The 18540-nt window shown below is 40.0% G+C and overlaps 1 pseudogene; it reads right to left on the bottom strand.

Annotated features, from left to right (window-relative positions):
- Nucleotides 1–1067: 1067 nt before the first annotated feature.
- Nucleotides 1068–16659, bottom strand: LOC125377330 (annotated as a pseudogene).
- Nucleotides 16660–18540: the final 1881 nt, after the last annotated feature.

Here is an 18540-nt window from a genome sequence, read left to right on the forward strand (position 1 = left end):
AATATGATAATTTCCATTAAGTGAATGCATACGTTTGATAACAAGGAAATACAGTCTCAATCACTGATAACCAATTACTTGGTGGACCTTATGTACCTGTCAATCTGATGATAAATACAGGAATAGAGTAGGTCAAAGTAGGGGGATATCGAAACGTTCAAAACATTCATCATTTTGTAGATATTGTTGGATTCCAGTCCGTGAGATATCCTTGTCAGCGTTCTTCCGCTGTCTGACAGCGATGTATCTTAAACCAAACAGTAACCATTTAGAGTCTTATCATATTACATGCTTGACAAGATTCACGACTAAATTCTGCACCCCATTCCATCAGATCAGTCTCTTAGATCTCTGAGGTAATTCGATTTTTGTCGAACACTGATGTGTGTCTTGTTGAAGAGCCAGCAATTAGACTTGATTTACCAGTCACCAAGATACAATTTGGTGTTGGGGGGAATAGAATATCCCATATGTCTTTATCTCAAACTGACAAAAACAAGAGGCTAAGTTACAGTTGTTTTGGGTTTTTTTGTTTAACGCCGCTCTCAGCAATATTCCAGCTACATGACGGCGTTCTGTAAATAATCGAGTCCGGTCCAAGCAATCCAGTTACTGACATCATGAGCATCTATCCACGCAATTGGGATCGATGACATGCATCAACCAAGTCAACAAGCCTTACCACCTGATCCAGTTAGTCGCTCTTACGACAAGCATAGTCACCTTTTACGGCAAGCATGGGTTGCTGAAGACCTATTCTACCCCGGATCTTCACGGGCCATACAGTTCAGTAGGTTTAAGATCAGTTACACTGTTTTATTTGTAACGAGTTGTGTTATTACTTTGACAATAATCAGAGAAGTTCTTACTTTACTTAGAGATCAATGAGAGCAGGGGTCACCATGAGGTGTACTGAGAAGTACAGCACCAATCATCTGATGATCTGAGTAGTAGACTGGAGTCTGGAAAGCTACAGCACCGAACAACAAGTCCAATGTAGCTCCAAGACAGCAAGTTGGAGAGTGAATGAGTTGAGTCATTTTTCACACGTAAAATAAATCTTCTAGTTACAGTTTTTCACTCTGATCACAGTTAAAATCCCCAGAATCAAGAGCAGGTTCACATTCATGCTGCTTGGAGAGATCCTGGCGTTTCTGCATGAAGTGAGCAAGTGAATGCGACAACCGTGTACATGACACTTTTGGAGGAACATACACACAAGTAATGCAGAACTTGACAACAAGAACTGAAATGTAGTCAATACTGCGAGTTGGCATCATGTGCCAGACATGTGAAGAAATATCGTACGGTTTTCAAGATCTGCTCTGGAAAAGAGGACTACCGCCATTTTCAAAAGTCAAAGTCGTTGCCATGGAAACTCGAAAAATATCTTTTTTAAAAATCCCAAACCATCAAAAGGCACCAATTCACCACTAGACCTATCTATGTGCCAAGTTTGGTTAAGATATCTCTCATGGTTTTTGTGTTCTGCTCCGGAAACGAAATGTGACGGACGAAAAGACGGACGAACGGCACCCATTCATATATCCCTTCCACGTCGTGGCGGTCGAGAATTAATAGGTTTTTGGAGGATCCACTGAAGAACAATGATTAATCAATCAATAAGAATTCAAAAAAGTTGATTTGGTTTATAATTAAAAAAGGGCAATGCACTTGGTCAAATAGGTGGCAGCAGCTTAGATCCTAATATTAATTATAGTGCACTCGACCCATGAAGATCCGGGGTAGAATAGGTCTTCAGCAACCCTTGCTTGCCGTAAAGGGCGACCGTGTTTGTCGTCGGAAGCGACTAACGGGATCGGGTGGTCAGGCTCGCAGACTTGGTCTGATGCATGTCATTGTATCCCAATTGCGTGGATCGGTGCTCATGGTGTCAATTACTGGATTGTCGATTATTTCAGACGGCGGTCATATAGCTGGAATATTGCTGAATGCAGCGTTAAACAACAAACAATAAGAATATAGAGCACTCACCGTCCAGACTATTGTCACTGTCGAAGGTCTTTAAACGGGCCTGTGTCCGTTCTTGATAAGACAGAAACCAGGCCGTAAAGTTCCTCGAATTGCCCTCGTATTCCTCTTTTATAGGTACAGTCAGATGCTCTGGTACAGGTACAGTGAGCCTTTTAGAAACTGTCACATCATGAATTTCCTCGAACAGCAGCTAGGAGCGGTACTTCCGGTTACAATATGGCCCAAACAGCACTCGACATTTTACAAGCGCTTCAAATATTTGCTTCCGCTGAGATTCACTACAATGATCTCCTCTACCACACGGCATCTCTATCCCACACGACAAACGTAAGAAATGGCTTCATTCATTGATTAAAGGGGCATTTGTATAGAAACGTGGTGATCACACCCATAGTTTCATATAAACCCATCAGTTACAAAGGGGTAGATTTTGAATGTTGCCATATTAATAAAAGCTAACTAAATCCCCGAATGCAGGGCCTACATGTTTCGTGATTCGCTTTAGGAATTATACAAGCATGAAGTCCTTTATCGGCAATCGATATTTTTGCAATAACTATGATCAATCACTCAATCACTATTTGTTTGCGTGTGTCTGATAATCATAACAATTATACCGCTTTGTTCTGTCTGTTTAAGGCGCTGCAATTCGCTTTGCAGAAATGCGTCCCTTGGAAACTCTAGCCGCATATGATCGTTGGTTCTGTAGTGTATTTGAAGAATGCTGTGATCAGTTTTAATCGTAGAATGTGTGTTCTTTTAATTTCGGCTAAATTTCCAAATTTCTGAAGGGATGAAGCAAATCCGGTGATCTACCTTCAGATGCTGGCGATCTATATATCCCTTTTTTACATTGTACTGTTTCATGTCTGTTTAGTGATATCTTTTTATAGTTGTATGCTAGTTTTAAATAATGATCTGTGATATTCTAGTAATTTTACTGTCCATTGATGACAGGTTTTTAATTAGTTTAAATAATAAATAAATAAATAAAAATTATATATACGTTTATAATAATGTATAACGTCTCGTAACGGTATGGCTAAAATACTGCCGATGTGACGTAAAGCTCACTTACTATTGTATGTTTCGGATAATTGAAATTCATGTAAAATGAATGCTCCCGTACATGCTAGCGCGCCTGCACATTCCGTGAGTCACGTTGTTCTGCGCTGGGGACGATTCAAACCCAAGATACAACAAGTTCGATTATGTTTCTAGGTTTGTCAGCACCATACCCGTGTTCGTGGGTTTCACCGAAGTGGAAAACGTCTGAGACCTTCATCACAATGGGCTTTCCTCCAACATTAAGCTGACACACCATGATGTAAGAGTACAGTTAAAAAAGCAACATTTGAAATTCACCTAGCACAGTTAAATATATAGGTAACCTAGCTCTACATTGAAAACAAAATTAAGTATGTTTATCTCCTAGTTTTCCAACTAGACCCGTGAAGATTCCGGGGTAGAATAGGTCTTCAGCAACCCATGCTTGTCGTCAAATGCGACTAACGAGATCGGGCGGTCAGGCTCGCTGACTTGGTTGATACATGTCATTGATCCCAAAGGCGTGGATCGATGCTCATGATATTAATCACTGGATTGTCTGGTCCAGACTCGATTATTTACAGACCGCCGTCATATAGCTGGAATATTGCTAAATGCGGCGTTAAACAACAAACCAACCAACTAATATTCCAACTCAGTTCAAGTAGTTCAAAACAAAACGGAATATTACACTTAGGCTTTTAAAATTAGCACATAGTATACCAATCGCTTCATCTGATCGATGTCAAGATGTAAATTCTAAAAGGTTCATCTATCAGTAAAACGGTCCCAGATCTATTCCTGTCTAATTTGATCCTTCTGGTTGTTTACATGATAATGGCGCGGACACGCGATGGGGAGATGTGGGCGAATTGTGTGGAATTCACAGCAGTGGGCTCTTGTTTTATTCAAAAGTAGAAAGGGAAAGGACCTTAATCCGCCAGACGAACACAGCACACAAGGGGAAACAATTATGATTGTATCCAGTCAGGCATTTCTTCCCAAACTAGAAGAAAAACCCCAGTATCGTTACTGCTTCTCGTCTCCGTAATGATATGTACTTGATGGCGATCCCAAGATGTTAATAGTTAGTTGGTTGGTTGGTGAAGTCCGCATTCAGCACTATTCCAGCTGTATGACGGCGGTCTGTAAATAATCGAATCTGCACCAGACAATTCAATGATTGACATCATGAGCATCAACCAAGTCAGCGAGCCTGATCACCCGATCCCGTTAGTCGTCTCTTATGACAAGTATAGTCGCCTCTTATGGAAAGCATGGGTTGCTGAAGACCTCTTCTTCCCCGGATCTTCACAGGACCCACTATATTAATGAGTTTTATCCATGGGTAACACAGAGGTATTCATGATGACATGTTTATTGCACTGCGCAAGGTGCCTTATGTTTTTATCCCCCCCCCCCCCCCCGACATGTCCGTCCGTCTGTAATCATTGTTTGTCCGGAGCATATTTCCTAAACCGTACCACCTAGCTTCACAAAACTTGGTACAATTACCAATCTGCCCAGTAGTAGTGCCTTTTGCTATTTAGAGATTTTTAGAATTTTTTATTTTTGTCGTTTCCATGGAAATATGATGAACTTAGGAAATTTGAGGGTAGTGCTCTTGTCCGGACCATATCTCCCGAACCATACAACTTAGCTTCTCAAAAGTTTTTACACCTATCAAGCAGGTTATGTAGTGGTGCCTTTGCTATTAACAGATTTTCTTTTCTTTTTTTCTTTTTTCAATTTAAATTGAAAATTGATGAACTTAGGGTAATGTCCTCGACTGGAGCATATCTTCTAAACCATGCGACAGAGATTCACCAAACTTTATGCACATATCAATCATGATCACTAGTAGTGCAGTTTGTTATTTATAGATTTTAATCTTTTTAATTTGTAGCCCCTGACATATAATGAAACAAGATGTTTAGGTTGTTTTTTTGTCAGGTGTTTTTTTCTAAGGCGTACTTTTTACCGATATCATATACTATATATGATGTGAGCTGAATAACCTAGTACATTCTCTTTATGCCTTTGTGTCATGAGGCTACTACAGAGCTATTCATGTGCGAATCTGCGAAGTTATTGTTATTACAATTTCATGAGATCATCAGAAAGTGAGCTACATGAACCAATATTTCATAACCTTTATTATATTTCTGGTTTTGGCATCAAGGAAAAAGATTTCCTTGCCAATCTAAATACATTTGAAGGTACACAGAGTTTACCGACATGCCACGTCGGGGGGATAAGTCATCTTCTGATGACTCTTGTTTTAGTTTGAAGAAGAAACATCCGATGGGGATGGGCATAGGGCATCAACAGGTTGGTATGCTACCAAATTTTCACCGTGTTATCCTCTGGATCAAAGTTATCTGTTTGCAATCAGTTCCCCACTGTATGCGACCAGGCTCGCTGACTTGGTTGAGGCATGTCATCGATCCCAATTGTGTGTGGGACCCGTGAAGATTCCGGGGTAGAATAGGTCTTCAGCAACCCATGCGTGCCGTAAAAGGTGATATTAACTAAAGCACAGTGTCAATGAATGGATGTCTATTATACTGTGTATATAGAGCTATATAGTATGTACTACCCTATTAGTTCCAGCTTATATAATTAGTTCCATTAAGAAATATACTACTATACACATTTTTTAATTCTGTATAGTTATAAAAAATAGTTCATGAAAGTGTTTACATCTCAGAGTCAAATATCCTGACAGTTAATTTTTATCTCTATTATACCATGATCTTTGAAATGATTCCAGTTTAACCCATACCGATAATGTATCAGTCTTCAAATGTAGAGGGCCCTGGTGGCATTCCAACCTCCTTTAGCCGACAATTATGAATGGGGCGCCATCACATGGGATGGAACAGTTGTGCTTGATCTTGGAGTCATCCTTAAACCGGACAACATGTCCCCCTTTGGAATGTTCTAAACAAAACCACATGTTTTAATATTATTTATTTCATGACTGTCTTTTTCTTGTTGCCGATTGGATGTTCCTCAACAATTTATCCCAGATCAAACGTTATATTGATCAGAAACTGACGAAACCATGGCCAGTGAATATAATAATCCGCTTCACATTAATGACACAACAAGGATTGTGACGTCATTATTTGATGACATAATAATAGCGATGGCGAGTTTCTTATCATTTGCTTACAAAGGAATTAGTTACTTTTACTATCAGAATGGTAGAAATTTTAACAAATTAAACATTTTCAAAATGTCATGTAATAAAACAATTATCAACTATTTATTTGGTGAAAACAAGGATTTATCTTCCCTCAAAACTGATATTTCCCTTGGCGTTGGGATGATAAATCCTTAATGTATTCACAAAATAACTAGTTAATAATTGTATAATATATAATAGTTATGATGACGTCAGGTTGTCTTTATTTCTGGTTCAGTACTGTCTTGGTTTAGAAAGCCATTGAACCAGTTTCCATGACCCATGCATTTTGAAAGTAAACCAGCATCTTTTGGTGTGACTTCTATGGGATTGGAACCGGGCCATTGGAACCAGGCCCCGTTATGTAATCCATGCTATCGCCCTTGGTGTGCTAACCAGGTGGTCTGCTGACAGGACATGCATGACCCTTTAAATGTATATAGCTCAGTGGTAAAGCATTGGGCTGTGGGTTTGAACCCATTTGGGGCACCTCATTATTAATTAACATTCTTTCATACATTTCACATGTATGTAAAACAATAAATTAGCAAGCTGATGGGGTAAATGATTTGATTTCATTTTGATTAAATGATTATGATTTGATAATTGTTATGATATATAGAGGATATTTCATGTGGCGAGTGAAATATCATGTTTCTCTCATCGAGTGACGGGGGGAAAGGAGATATTTTCACGAGTGGCGCACATAACACACATGGACGGTTTTCCACCCCCTGTAAGTACGACTAAAAATGTAGTTCCGTCTTTGCTAAATCTTAAAAAATATAAACAAAAGTAACCAAAAATATTTGATGTCACTAAAATTCTTTAGTATAAATTTGGATATGATTATATATAAAATCAACTTCATCAAAAAATAAATTTCAAATCAATGAGACGGTTGTTCGAAGCGAAAGAATACACGCAATTCAAGTAACAAAATGGCGCTTTGCGAAACGTAAAGTATCGACTGGCAAATCAGAAGAGAAATTCACAGTTTAATACAAATCATTTTCAACTAAATAAACAAACGGTAAGAATCGGTATTAACTACATAAATGACCATCTGTCGGTATATGACTTGTCAACGTTGAACGTAAATCAACAGTTTCTGTGCGAGCTGTCTCGTGTAGGCCAACATAGTTCCGTCAACTTGTTATGTTCACTGCAAAAATATCAGGTGTTATGTTCACTGCAGTGAAATATCAAGTGTTATGTTCACTTTTCTCAACTTCAGAAAACTCAGTCTTTCACACTGAAGTATATAATAAATGAACATAACAGTGACAGAAAATTACATATACATGTACCAGGTGGGGTGTATAAGAACATAGTTAATTGGATCTATTGATTGCCTGATTGGGTTATAGATTTGTTTACCAATATTGTGGCAATTCAATTAGAATCAGTTTATTTATTTAATCAATGTTTAACTAATTTTAGTATTTATTTAATGATATTTGAAGGTAGGATTATAGGTGTCTTATACCTGTTATACTTACTCTAATATACTTACCAAGTTCAAATTCTCCAAATTTCTTGCTTGATCTTGTAACTGTGTATGACGTACATGTGGCATACGAAAATTCACGAATAATATCGATTATGTCATCGAAATCATACACCCATCCGTGAAAGGGATCGCAGCATTCATCCGCCAAATACTGCGTCCATGGATGGGGAGTCTGTTGTACACTTTCCGTTTGAACCTTCACGAAAATTGTGACACGTGTTGTTGCCTGTGCGTGTACTTTGGGTGTTTTCCTTACTTCTGTTTTAAGTATATGTTGTGCGCATGCGTGTACTGCTTTCTGGTAGGATGCTCATAATATTGATCACTGGATTGTCTGGTCCAGACTCGATTATTTACAGACCGCCGTCATATAGCTGGAATATTGCTGAGTGCGGCGTTAAACTAGTGATTTAGTCACTATATGGCTGGGAAATTGCCGATGTGACTTTAAATATTAACTCACTCACTCACACTCGTGATGAGCAAGTATTGGATAGTGACTCTCATTTAACCTATGCTTGCCGTAAAAGGCGACTATGCTTGTCGTAAAAGGCGACTAACGGGATCGGGTGGTCAGGCTCGCTGACTTGGTTGATACATGTCATCGATCCCAATTGTGTGTGGATCGATGCCCATGATATCAATCACTGGATTGTCTTGTCCAGACTCGATTATTTACAGACCGCCGTCATATAACTGGAATATTGCTGAGTGCGGCGTTAGACAACAATACAACCAACCAACCAACCAACACAATTTGAGTAACATTCCCGCGAAGTCAGCCCCTAGACAATACGCTATTCGGTTAGTGTTCACGCACACGCATGTCTTTTTGGTTTTGGTTTGGTTTGTTGTTTTACGCCGCACTCAGCAATATTCCAGGTATATGACGGCGGTCTGTAAATAATCGAGTCTGGACCAGACAATCCAGTGATTTACATCATGAATATCAATCCACGCAATTGGGATCGATGACATGCATCAACCAAGTCAGCGAGCCTGACCACCGGATCCCGTTAGTCGCCTTTTACGACAAGCATAGTTGCCCTTTACGGCAATCATGGGTTGCTGGAGACCTATTCTACCCCGAAATCTTCACGGGTCACACACGCAAGTAACTGACTAGAGCCCCATGGGCTCCTCGCTGCTGGTCATAAAAGGCGAATAAACCAGACAGGCTCTGTGACTGGGCTGATTACGTATCATCGCGTCCCAATGGGTTATTGTTTCAGTCACTGGATTGTCTGGCCCAGACGTTTATTTATGGTGTGAATATTGCTTAAGCCCTTTACTATAACGAATAAATATGTATGTATTTTATACAGGTTGTGAAAGGGATTGTGCAAGGGAAACTATTTACCCCTTCTTTGTATTTTGATTTCCATTAAGACATAGGGCACGGGTGGCCCAGTAGTCTTAGGCGCCGCAATTAGCTGTGCAGAGTTTCGTCTCTTCGGCACGCCAGAAACCTATGATTGTGGGTTCGAATCCCGATTCACCCCGATTATGTTTGTAGGTTTGTCAGCACCATACCCGTGCTCGTGGGTTTCACCGAAGTGGTAAACGTCGAAGACCTGCATCACTTCGGGCTTTCCTCCCACATTAAGCTGACACGCCGTGATATAACTGGAATACTGTTAAAAGCTCACTCACTCATTCCATTAAGTGAATGCATACATTTGTGAATGCATACATTCGATAACATGTAAATGTAGTCTCAATCACTTATTACCAATTACTTAGTGGATCTAATGTACCTGTCAATATGTTAATATAGAATGAAATAGAGTAGTTCATTATTTGACTTCAGGCACTCGAATAACGAATAAATAAATATGCACACGTTAATATTGATTCTGCAAGGGATTGTACAAGGGAAACCAATCACCCCCGTTTTGTCGGAATATGATATTTACCGTTAAATCAGTTCGGTAAATATGGTCATTATCAATGATAACTAATTACAAGGCGGATCTAATGTGCCCGCCAATATGTTGTTAAACAAAACAGTAGAATTATTGACAAATGAGTAAGATGATGATATTAAACAGACGCGGATATGATGATACTTATGAGACTTGCAGCGTGTTCTGAAATAGTCCACTGTCTCATTAGGTAGGAAGTCGCCTTCACTTGCAATCGGCGTTACAATAACGACCGCCCTGGTTGTTGCCGTATTTGTATGAACACTCTTCACTTTCCACAGGACAGACCATGACTTAAATGCTGAAGATATCATAACCGGTGACACATTCGTTGTTTTAAACAGTTTTATTTCCCCATTTCGCAGTCACGGGATCTGTAAGGAAGCAAACTATGCTAATGAGAAGACACTCTTAAGTTATACGAGACCAAACTGACCCGTGAAGACCCGGGTAAAATAGGTCGTCAGCAACAGGCGACTCTGCTTGTCGTAAGAAGCCACTAATGGGATCGGGTGGTCAGGCTCGCTGACTTGGTTGATGCATGTCATCCTATCCCAATTGCGTTGATCGATGCTCATGATGTCAGTCACTGAATTGTCTGGTCTAGACTCAATTATTTACAGACCACCGTCTTATAGCTGAAAGCGGCGTTAAACAACAAACAAACTAAACTAACCTAAACCGTTCAATATGAATATGCCCAGGCACCCACACTGAAACCTATTTATGGTCAATGCTCAGCGCTTTTATGTACAAAAATGTTCTGTAAGTTCTGTTCAGTTAGGTCTTCACCAACCCATTCTTGCCGTAAAATGCGACTAATGAGATCGGGAGGTCAGGCTCGCTGACTTGGTTGATGCATGTCATCCTATCCCAATTGCGTGGTTCGATGCTCAGGATGTCAATCAGTGTATTGTCTGATCCAGATTCGATTATTTACAGACCGCCGTCATATAGCTGGACTGCTGCTGAGTGCGGCGTAAAACAACAAACCAACCAATCTGTTCAGTTAGTAGTGGGAGTCAACGTATATGTTCCGGGTTTCTCGATACCTTAGATTTTGGCCTTTTCGGTTGAACTAATTATCTCTTAAATTCTCTGAAAATGCATATATCGCAAAGCATCATTAAGTGGTTTTTGTCCAGCATAATATTTAATCTGTTTGAACCAAAATTTGTTTAAACGCAGCAAAACAGTTTTGTTGGTTGAACGGTTGAAATATCCAAAACATATTTTAGATTTAAAAGGTTTCTCATGCCTCACTCCGCTCTCAATATTTTTTTATTATTATCATTTTCAGACAACATATTCTATATACCAATTGTCACAATAAAATCATCTTAACTTTTCGAAAAGTTCAAAATGGCCGCTGCCGCAGCTGGCTATGGTGAAACATACTGTAACAGCTTTCGCGCAGGCCTGTTTTAAGCAGTAAAAATAGTCATACTGTTTTCAAACAGGGAGATACAAAATATAAGGTCTTGTTTCCTTCCTGTATCAATAACTTAATATGGGGTCTCTTCATATTTGAAAGATGCCCTGGATGTGAGATATTTCTGTCTCACGATTGGTTCATTTCATTTGTTGTTTAACGCCACACTCGGCAATGTTCCAGCTATATGACGGCGGTCTGTAAATAATCGAGTCTGGGCCAGTGATTGATATCATGAACATCGATCCACGCAATTGGGAACGATGACATGCATCAACCAAGTCAGCAAGCCTGACCACCCCATCCCGTTAGTCGCCTCTTACGACAAGCATAGTCGCCATTTACGGCAAGCATGGGTTGCTGATCTATTCTACCTCGGATCTTCACGGGTTACGATCTTTTACTCCTATCTGTTTATCTACATCAAGCTCACACTAATGCAGAAATTACTTTTGTCCAATATGTATTTACCGTAGTAATTGTAAAAAAGTAAACATATATTTTATCAAAGCATAAAAAACCAACCTTGTTTCAATTTCGAATTCCTGACATTAATTTGTCCGTTAATACTGTCACAATCCAGTGTCTATTTGTAAATATCCAACATCGTTATGCAATGTCAATAATTATTCTTTCACCTATATTCAAACTACCAGGCAACTCAGAACAATAATATACCAACAGGAGATCGACACCTTTTATTGCCTGTTCAAGCCGTCTGTGCACCCGTGAAGATCCGGGGTAGAATAGGTCTTTAGCAACCCATGCTTGCGGTAAAAGGCGACTATGATCATGATGTTAAATGGTATATTGAGTGCGGCGGTAAACAACAAACAAACAAACAAACCAACCAACCAATAAACAAACTTAAAACTGACTCGCCGTGAAATACTGAAATACAACTGAAATACTGTTCAAAGTTGCACAACACTGCACTATCACGCCTTTCTGTCAGGTGAAATGAACATTCATGAAGCTAGGATACACAATCGTAATCAGAGAGATTAGCTCGTGTTCCATTAAACCAGATATTTGTTATCACCCAACAGGTGTGCACCTAAGTGCAGATTATAATTCATATGATAGCGACATCTAATCTTGCACCAGTCGATACCATTACCATGCTGTCATAAAAAATGATACATAAAGTTTACGAGTATAGATTTACTTTGAATAAGTTTCGTTTCATCTACGTTTGATATCAGGTGATCATTGGACGTGTCATCTTGATACATACACTGCAGGGCAAAAGAAATATACACCCGTGTTTTATGATGGCTGAAATGGAACATACGAGTACAAGAAATGGTTATTCGTGTAATTGTGTTTTGGTCCTTATGTTTTCAGTGTTTAGGCGTCTGTTGTCAGCTAAGTGACGTTTTGATAACGTTTGTAATTTTTGTCACATCCAGTTGCCAGTGACCTGTGAAGATTCCGGGGTTGAATAAGTCTTCAGCAACCCATGCTTGCCGTAAAAGGTGACTATGCGTGTCGTAAAAGGCGGCTAACGGGATCGGGTGGACAGGCTCGCTGTCTTGGTTGATGCATGTCATTGATCCCAATTGCGTGGATTGGTGCTCATGATATTATTCACTGGATTGTCTGGTCCAGACTCGATCTTGACCAGACAATCCACGCAATTGGGATTGATGACAACAAATAAACAGAAAAGTACCGACTAATGATTTGTTTTGTGTTCCCTTGATTGTTTTCCTACACAGTTCCAACGATACCTCGGTGGCCGATTTATGAGAATCAGAGGGTAAAAATATGTGATCTGGCCTATATGTATCATGGGGCGGTCGGGTAGCCTAGTGGTTAAAGCGTTCGCTCGTCACGCCGAAGACCCGGGTTCGATTCCCGACATGGGTACAATGTGTGAAGCCCATTTCTGGTGTCCCCCGCCGTGATATTGCTGGAATATTGCTAAAAGCGGCGTAAAACCATACACACTCACTCACTATATGTATCATGATTGTTGTGTGTGTGCGTAGGTAGATTCGTCCGAATGCAGGTTCGTATGTGAAGTAACGATAATATTATGGTTTTTGTGTGTGTGTGTGTGTGTGTGTGTGTGTGTGTGTGTGTGTGTGTGCCTACCAATGTAGGGGCGGTCGGGTAGCCTAGTGGTTAAAGCGTTCGCTCGTCATGCCGAAGACCCGAGTTCGATTCCCGACATGGGTACAATGTGTGAAGCCCATTTCTGGTGTCCACCGCCGTGATATTGCTGGAATATTGCTAAAAGCGGCGTAAAACCATACTCACTCACTCACCCTGCCAATGTAGGCGTGTTTAGGTAGGTGTTGGACGGGTGATAAGGTAATCAAGGTAGCACAGCAACGAGTTGCATCCCTTACCCGAGCCAGGATTCACCGATTCGTTCCAGTTAGGATCTGTACGTCCAGGTCGGCCTGTACGAGTTAGTGACAGTCTGTCTGTATGTTCGCCCAGGACAGACTTGGTACAACTTAAGGCACATGATACCAAAATAACTAAGCAATATCTAAGGCCATCGCTCCCTCCGTGCAATGAAAACCGAGTGGATGCGTCTTTACTGCTCTTGCTTGAGGTCTCTCCATCACTTGGTCCTGTTAGGCTACTCACAGATCAAAGATCAAACGAGGATGTTGTACAGAGTTTTCTATGAAGCCTCTTTGCCCTAGGCTCAGATCAAACAGTCACGAGGAGTTTCAAGAGAATGTCACATACGAACAGAGTGTTTTTGAGGTACTGAAGAACAGAAGATTGCATGTTAAAAACAGCTGCATGATATGCTTAAGTATTATCGAGTGTTATACCAAATATTTACAAATTCTTAACTTTATTCATTCATTGTTTGTTAGTTGATTAACGCCGCACTAAGCAATATTCCAGTTATATGACGGCGGTCTGTAAATATTCGTGTCTGGACCAGACAATCCGGTGATTGATATCATGAGCATCGATCCACGCAATTGGGATCAATGGCATGCATCAACCAAGTCAGCGAGCCTGACCACCCGATCCCATTAGTCGCCTTTTACGACAAGCATAGTTGCCCTTTACGGCAAGCATTGGTTGCTGAAGACCTATTCTACCCCGGATCTTCACGGGTTTTCAATTTTGTGACAAATGATAATCAGCAATGTTAGTTTAGTAGTGATTCATAAACAGATTTTCATGGTATACATGTACAGTCAAATATCGTGGTGTCGCAGTTGAAGGGAAATACATACATACTTCGAGTTAACAGAGGTTCGACACAACCGAAAAATAAAGTGGCATACATTTGAAATGAAAATAACACGTCCCATTTTAATTCTGGAAACCCAGTAGTCCAGAAACTCTACGGTCTTTGCCCAGTCTCGGTCAAAGGTATTTACAAAAATAAACATGCTGTTTTCATGGGTACATACTAAGGAAGAAAAAATGAAAAACAAATGTTCAAAAACTCAATATTTACACTATGTCGCCCATGGGCAGGGCGAGAATATGTTCCTTTACTTAAAAACACATGTTTTAATTTCGCCAATACATACATGTACTTCTTTCAAGTATCATGACACAAAATCTAACTCATTTTAACTTATTTCAACGATTTTATAGCGATATTAAAATATTTCGCCCATGGGCGAGAAAAAGGTTTGGCCCATGGGCAGGCCCATGTGTGAGAATATATTCTTTTACTTAAAACTCATGTTTTTGTTATGCAAATACATAAATGTATTTCTTTCAAGTATCATGACACAAAATCTAACTCATTTTAACTTAATTCAACTATTTTATATCGAAATTGAAATATTTCGCCCATGAGCGAGAAAAAGGTTATGCCCATGGGCGAGTATATCTTCCTTTACTCAAAACTCATGTTTTTGTTTCGCAAATACATAAACGTATTTCTTTGAAGTATCATGACAGAAAATCTAACTCATTTTAACTTAATTCAACGATTTTATAGCGAAATTGAAATATTTCGCCCATAAGCGAGAAAAAGGTTTGGCCCCTGGGCGAGTATATCTTCCTTTACTTAAAAACACATGTTTTAATTTCGCCAATACATAAATGTACTTCTTTCAAGTATCATGACACAAAATTTAACTCATTTTAACTTATTTCAACGATTTTATAGCGATATTAAAATATTTCGCCCATGGGCGAGAAAAAGGTTTGGCACATGGGCAGGCCCATGTGTGAGAATATATTCTTTTACTTAAAACTCATGTTTTTGTTTCGCAAATACATAAATGTATTTTTTTCTTGTATCATGACTCAAAATTTAACTCATTTTAACTTAATTCAACTATTTTATAAAAAAGTTTGGCCCATGGACAAGAATATTTTTCTTTGCTCAAAACTATTGGTTTTGTTCCGCAAATACAAACAGGTGTTCTTACAAATTTCATGAGCAATATATGAAAGATGAATTGGTGCTTTGATATATTCAACGAATCTTGTATTTTCGCCGCGAACCTGATGTGTATCATCGTTTAATGGGTCATTCATTAAAAGTATGTTGTGAGGCATTATCAAAGGCGCCGCCCAATATACACAGTGTCGTCCGGTGAACTACCACCCCACCCTGTCAGTAAGACTTATGTAATCGGTACACAAATATCTTTGATGCGGTGTCTATTTAGGGTAAACATTGATACTCAGCATGTCATGACTTAACCTGGACTTGGGATTGGGATTGGGACGTTAGATCATATTATCGAGTCCATAATTGAATAGGGTTTTATTCTTTAACAACTATTCGGTCGCATCAAGACAAACCCCCTGAGGATCCGGGGTTGCAATGTTTTCGGCAACCCATGCTTGCCGTAAAAATTGACTATGCTGGTCGTAAAAGGTGACTAACGGGATCGGGTGGTCAGGCTCGCTGACTTGGTTGATGCATGTCATCGATCCCAACTGCGTGGAAAGATGCTTATGATGTCAATCACTGGATTGTCTGGTCCAGACTCGGTTATTCACAGACCGCCGTCATATTGCTAGAAGAATTGCGGAGTTAAACAACAAGCAAAAAAGTCATTAAAATGCTTCAAAAAAGTGAACAATTGTGTTTGAATCGAACGCTGACCTTTCACGTGTTAATGGAAAGCTAACCCACTAACAAACGGGAAGGGTAAACTATGTACGGCGATCGTACTGCATGCCTGGCATCTTTCCTAACCATGGGGACCACATATCCGGGTTCGTTTCCCGACAGACCCGTGAAGATTCCGGGGTAGGATAGGTCTTCAGCAACCCATGCTTGCCGTAAAAGGCGACTATGCTTGTCGTAAAAGGCGACTAACGGGATGGGGTGGGCAGGCTCGCTGACTTGGTTGATACATGTCATCGATCCCAATTGCGTAGATCGATGCTCATGATATCAATCACTGGATTGTCTGGTCCAGACTCGATTATTTACAGACCGCCGTCATATAGCTGGAATATTGCTGAGTGCGGCGTTAAACAACAAACCAACCAACCAACCAACTAACCAAAGCGGGGTAAAACCATACTCACTCACCCATTCCAGAGTAGCTTGCTGTTGGTTTATTGCGTCCTGTCTAACAACATCAGCGCACGCCATACGCCAATATAATTAAATAATCAGAAGTGACATAATTAGTGTGGTTATACACACAGCTAATCTGATTTAGTCAGGATATGTTACATGGGCGGAGGAGAATAATTAGTCCTTGTGATTTAAAAAAAGATAAGAATGAGACTTCCTGTTGTTTAGTGAATCAAGGCCTTATCCGCTTTCATCTAACGCCCATGGGATGCATTCGTCGGGAAGCCCATAGAAATCAATAAACCTGTCGCCTTGAACACGCACATGTTACGTACAAGATAATACGTTTAATTCTCAAATTGTGTCGATTTATTGGGCCCTCATATGTTTTACATAACAGAGCCGAAGATGTAATACGTGATCGTGACGTTCAAATTGGAAAAGTTGGTTTCAGTTACGTCATTGGCCATTTTTTGTTGGAGTTGGTTCAAGCGATGATGTAACTGGAGTTAACGCTGAGCTAGGCTCGTTGGCTTAATATGCCCCCAGCTACTGCAGCAACGACCTAGGTGCAGAATAATTCGTCAACCCTTCTGACCGCCCGTGTGTTCTGACACGTGCTGCTCACTGGTCAGTGTCCACAACTCCCAGTTGCGTGACTGCACATGTAGTTACAAAAGAGAAAGCCTGTAAATTTAGGAGTGAGTGAGTATTGTTTTACGCAGCGGCGTGAGTGAGTTTGGTTTAAATGCGGCGTTAAACCAAACTCACTCACTCACTCACTTGTTTACCCGCCACCTTCAGGTGGTGGGGGCACTGATGTGAGGCGTCAAACAACAAACAAGAGCTTCCTTTTTTATGCAAATTGTGTGAGTAGCGGATGATACCAGTAAAGCAGGACATGCTTTATTACCCTTTTCGGGAACACCTGGTGTCATCACTGATTTTCAGTGATCCATTCCTATAATTTTCACCGCTATTTATTCATTTTACGCCCAATGGAATCTGTTTCGACGGTTAATCGAGGCAGGTTATTGTCCGGCGCTGACGTTCCGTATTTGACTACAAGCGGTGGTAAACAATATGTTCACTCAATGGTCAATGAGTATATGTTCGCCCTACAAGTGGTTTCAACATACACTAAACTACGGTTATAACGAACTCAAAGGGACCACTAATTTTAGTTCGTAATAATTGTAGTTCGTTATAAGCATATATACAGTATATAAACAGCAAATGGCCTGGACTAAGAAATAAGTTCGTTATATCGTTCAGTTCGTTATAAGCGTGTTCGTTATAAACGTAGTTTACTGTAATCACTATTCACGTTCACATAACAAATAATAATTGAGGGATTGAAGAGACTTCGTTTTACACTACTAGTACTGTCAACGATGTTTCACTGAGTAAGATACCAATATTGAATAAACCAATGTGGGAAATCGGAAGCAGGCTTTGGCGTGACGGTAGAAAGATATAATCACTAAACTTTCACAAAGTTTTTCCATTATATATCTTTAAGCAGCATTAAGAATCTTTAGAGCGAACGTGTTTGGTTGCTAAGCATATGATCAACAGCTGTGACTCGTCATACGAAGACCTGGGTTCTAATCCAATATGTCTTGCCAATTTCTGTGCCAGATCTGATAATTCAGACGTTCTGTTGTGGAGGTAAGATATGAAATAAGAGAAGACGTTTTTCAGGATGTTTTCGATTCAGCCAGTCTAATGCTTAAAGAGTTAGCTGGGGATCAAATGCTAGCAATAATAATTGAGGGTACTTCAGATATGATCTGGGTCTTGTTTGTGACAGCTGTGTACAAGGGGTGTTACCGACAATACACAGGGCACAAGTGGCAGCAGGTTTATGAAGAATATTATTCCAATAAAGAAAATGGTCTTGCTCCATCTCCATCAAGTTCCTGTGTTATCTTTTATCCCAGATTGATGCAACAA

The sequence above is a fragment of the Haliotis rufescens genome, unplaced genomic scaffold, assembly GCF_023055435.1.
Source record: "Haliotis rufescens isolate VD_foot unplaced genomic scaffold, xgHalRufe1.0.p SCAF_9, whole genome shotgun sequence".
NCBI classification, from domain to species: Eukaryota; Metazoa; Mollusca; class Gastropoda; order Lepetellida; family Haliotidae; genus Haliotis; species Haliotis rufescens.